Source organism: Scylla paramamosain, chromosome 20, assembly GCF_035594125.1.
Source record: "Scylla paramamosain isolate STU-SP2022 chromosome 20, ASM3559412v1, whole genome shotgun sequence".
Classification (NCBI taxonomy): domain Eukaryota; kingdom Metazoa; phylum Arthropoda; class Malacostraca; order Decapoda; family Portunidae; genus Scylla; species Scylla paramamosain.
In genome coordinates, this window is record NC_087170.1 from 10,771,495 (window position 1) to 10,776,514 (window position 5,020).

The following is a 5,020-nucleotide window of genomic DNA, read 5'->3' on the forward strand; positions in this document are numbered from 1 at the left end:
GCACAAAAGAGGTGACTGGCGTGCTGAATCAAATTTCTCCTTTTAAGAATCAACCTATGTCGACTCCAGCGCCCCAGCCTGTGAGTTGGCTGAGGGGCGGGAAATAATTAATTTGGATTCGTCACTCTTATGTTTGGAATGGCTGGATTCTATCGACACTTCTGCCCCAATTTTGCAAAGGTTGCCACTCCACTGACTGACCTGCTAAGCTCCAAAAAGGTCTTCCAGTGGAAGAAAGCCTGCCAAGAGGCTTTCAGCAACCTAAAATCAGTGCTTATGTCGCCCCCAGCTCTACACTCTCCAGACCTACAGACGCTGTTCACTCTTCAAGTCGATGCCGGTGAAGTGGAGGCAGGCGCAGTCTTAATGCAGGAGGAAGAATCAACGAAATTCAATAAGAGGCAGAGAAAATATGTTACAGTTGAAAAAGAGGCTTTATCTTTAATAACGGCACTTGGATATTTTAAAATCGATATTGGCTTCACTGTTCACCCTGTGCGAGTGTTTACAGACCACAACCTACTTACTTTTGTGCAGAAAATGAAAAAGAAAAAGAAATAAAATAATAGCGTCTGTTGCACTGGTTGTTGGTCAGCTTGAGATCATCCACATCCATGGAAAGGACAGTGCGTGAGTGGATCTCCTATCAAGAGCATAACTATGAACATTAACCCGGTAATTTCCTGTGTCATGTTCTATGCTTGTTTGAGTTACTCCTTGTATGTCATGTTTTCCTATTTATCAAAATATTTATTTATGGTTAAGTGTAGGATGTCCTTTTTCTTAATGGAGTCTGTTATATCATCCATTTAAGTTCGGTTTATCCCGATGGCTCAAGGTTGTCTTCTGGGGGGAGATATTACACTTACGTGTTAAGTTTGGTCAGTCATTTCATTTTGTGTGTATTGTGTTTATGTTGAATTCAAAGTAAGGAGCGAGGTGTGTTCGTTTTCAACACCCAACATACCCACGGACAGTTAAGCCTGACCTGCCTGGTGCCTGCGTCCCATAGCTAACTGCGCACTTTGTCGGGATTCAATATTTCGCCTATTACCAAAGGGTTCGGGTGTGCAGGTATCTCTCTCGCGACGTAAAGGGCTTGGACCCTTACACTAACATCGCCATGGGCTGGCGGCGGCGGCTGCGATGGTGCGCTCACTGCCCTTAGGTGAGTGTCACCTTATTCCGCGTTACGGACTTTTCTGTGACTTGTTTTACCACAACCCCACGTTAGTATGAGTTAGAAACAAAATAATACCCCGCGTTAGACACAATTCGCGTTAGAATACTGTGCGTTAGCGCCCACCGGACTGTACCTGTTGTGTTTAGTGAATAACTAAACACAACAGGTAGTGCGTAGAAAATACCGTGTAACACATTTGTTCTTCCTTTGGCATTCTTTCCTTTTTTTTGGGGGGAAGGGGGAAGAGAAAATTAGTTCGTGTTTTTTTCTTTTTCTTTTTTCCTAAATTTGTTCCTGCCCTCAGTATGCATCCCTTATGCATAAAAAGGTGTGTGTGTGTGTGTGTGTGTGTGTGTGTGTGTGTGTGTGTGTGTGTGTGTGTGTGTGTGTGTGTGTGTGTGTGTGTGTGTGTGTGTGTGTGTGTGTGTGTGTGTGTGTGGAATGAATTAATACATGAATACGTGATGACACATGCGAAGGAAAGCTTCAAGAAAAGTGAGTGGAACCGTGTCACCAAGCTTGCCCCGTCTATACATCACAACACTTGTGTAATGAAACCTTCACGTCTTTTCATTTGATTTTGTTAGCTGCTTATTTATCTTTCCTTTTTTTTTTTTTACATATTTTGTTTAATCTCTCTCTCTCTCTCTCTCTCTCTCTCTCTCTCTCTCTCTCTCTCCTCTCTCTCTCTCTCTCTCTCTCTCTCTCTCTCTCTCTCTCTCTCTAAACTATCGTGTCTGTATGACGAGTTCTCAGTGAATGTTGTTTCTGTTTTTGTTAATTGTATGGACATTAGATTTTTGTTTCTTTCCTGGATCTATAAATAATTCCTTGTACATATTTCTGTGTGTCCTGCGTGTCACGACTCCTCAGTAATTAGATACTATTTCTTATAATAGGTTTCGTCTCTCTATGAGAGAAATAAATTGATGAAAACAAAATCTCTCTCTCTCTCTCTCTCTCTCTCTCTCTCTCTCTCTCTCTCTCTCTCTCTCTCTCTCTCTCTCTCTCTCTATATATATATATATATATATATATATATATATATATATATATATATATATATATATATATATATATATATATATATATATATATATATATATATATATATATATATATACACATACTTATATATATATATATATATATATATATATATATATATATATATATATATATATATATATATATATATATATATATATATACTCGTATATATATATAATTTTTTTTTACTCCACGGATTCTCCCTGTAATATTATAATAACTTTTCACATCCATTCATATCCAAGGTATGAAACGAGTTTTATACCTTAAGAAGTCACCTCACAGGATGCAAGTCAAGGCCGCCTTAATTACCGAGCTGAAAACACAGCGAGGCAAATCCTCCACCCTGAGTGGACAATGTGACAACCGGCCTGTGCTGAGAGAACCTGCGCCCCAAACATACCTCAACTGTATTTACGACTGATGGTAACGACGATGATGGCGATGTTAACCACCATCATCGTCATCATCGTCATTACGAAAAGAAGAAAAAATTATGAAAATAATAATGATAATAATAATTATTATTATTATTCTCGTTATTGTTGCTGTTATTATTATTATTATTATTATTATTATTATTATTATTATTATTATTATTATTACTATTACTTTTATTTTCATTTACATATATTAATAATAATATTAATTATTATCTTGCAACAAAACAACAACAACAACAACAACAATAATAATAATAATAATAATAATAATAATAATAATAATAATGATAATAATAATAATAACGAAGAAAACAAGAAAAAAAAAGCCGGCAGATAAAATCGCACCGCTGTCCTGCCCTTCACATCAGCATACACACACACACACACACACACACAACTAACACCCTCAACCCGTTCCCCTTCGCGGCACCATCAGTGGGGACTCTCTCTCTCTCTCTCTCTCTCTCTCTCTCTCTCTCTCTCTCTCTCTCTCTCTCTGCATTGCTACACTTATTATATCTGCACAGCCTCGTTATATCATAAACGAGAATGAGTCCCCTAACAGCCCTCTCAAGTCCCTTAATTGATCCGTGACTACTGCTATTACGTACATCTAAAGTGGTACGTACGTCCATGCTTCCTGCTCGTCGTACAACTAACCGGTGTGTACGAGTCTCGTGGAAATAACAGTTGCAATAACGGCTTATTTATATGAATTCATACTACTGCAATCTGTTCGTGCAATCCTGAACCAAGCGAACAACATGCGTCCAGGCGAGGCTGTGAAGCAAGTGCTGATTGGCTAATACGCCACTGTCATTGCGTTCCCACTTCCCAATTGTCAAAAGCTTAGTAGCCTAATCAGCCTGTCCTATCCGGTCTTCTAGTGTTACTATTGTTAGGTTATTTGCACAACTGCGACTTATTATATCGCAGAAATACTGAAATTCATCATAAAAAAAAAAAAAAAAAGGGAAAAACATGCCTGCAATAACAATGTCTGTGGATGTGACACGTGTGTGAACAAGATCAAGCAAAATGTACTTGTGTTATGCTTCTCTTCAGCCGGCACGTCACCACTCGACTGTACTACGGCTGAAAAGGTAGAGGTGAATTTTGACCGTTCCCGTAAGACAATCCTAAGGTAGAAACAGGTGATCCCGTTTAGCGACTCTCACTCACGCCATTACTTTCCACCAAGGAAGCTAACTAGTAGATTTTTTTGTTTTCCACTGACCGTCATTGTTTTGGTCTCCTTACCATATGAGCACGTGTGTGTGTGTGTGTGTGTGTGTGTGTGTTTCTCTAATGGAATGGAATGAATGTGGGAAAAAAAATTACCAGGAACTCCCCACAGAGTAAATTCATAACATTTACACTTTTGTTAATTGATGTGACGACAGTTCCTCATAGTTTCCCCACTAGAACACTACTATTTGCCAGGTGCTACAGGATTTCAATAACAGAGAAGCAAGCCCTGGCAACAAGAAGCTGCCTAAGCATTGTTGAGTACTGCGAAAATTCACTCACTCTTAAGACTAAGATGCATTTTGCTTTCTTTTTTATAAACAAAAGTGGATGAAAAATTGTACCGGCCATTCCACAGATTGACATTTAAGGTAACAGATGCTTGGATCCCGTGTTGCCCCAAATAGGTCACTAACGTACTGACGAAACTGTGCTCTACCTAGCTATTAATATCTCTGCATGTTTTGAATATAAAATATAATTATTTCCCCCAGTATAAAAGAAAAGATACATCAGCTGATGCTATTACAGAATCACCTAATGCTACGAACAACCACACTAATCTGCAGTACTCTTGACACACACACACACACACACACACACACCTTTCAACAGGCCGTCGTGTGAGATGTTATTTCAGTCACTTGCATGATCCTTGTAATAGTTTGACAACGACTTCTGCGCTATCAACGGGAAACACTCGCAAGAACACGACTTTTTTTTTTCCTAGCTTTAACAGCCATCCTTATGAGAGAACAAAACGTGTGGGCGCCGGCCGGGCTGAGGAAGGAATGAGCATTATGGCGAGCATTTCTGTAACGCACCACATGAGGTACTCACCGCTGTGGAGACGCCCTGGTGGTGGTTCACGAGCCCCACACACTGCAACCACGCCACCACATCCGCCAGTCACCACCACAGCAGCGAACGGTTAACACTGAACAGTATATTAACAAATATGAAAATGCACGCGATGCACGATAACGCGAGCCTCGCCAAGCCGCGCCGCGTGACGCACTCGCACTATCACAATCTCGCACTCTGATCAGCTGCCTGCTGCTCATCTCTCACAGGGAAACAACTCAACTTAAAATCA

The 5,020-nt window shown here is 39.9% G+C and overlaps 1 long non-coding RNA gene across 1 annotated transcript in view; it reads right to left on the reverse strand.

Moving 5' to 3' along the window:
• LOC135110293 (uncharacterized) overlaps window positions 1-5,020 on the reverse strand; it is a 107,264-nt gene extending 102,244 nt beyond the window's left edge. The window contains exon 1 of the long non-coding RNA XR_010273177.1: window positions 4,765-5,020. This is a non-coding gene — a long non-coding RNA (uncharacterized LOC135110293). The remainder of the gene's footprint in view (window positions 1-4,764) is intronic.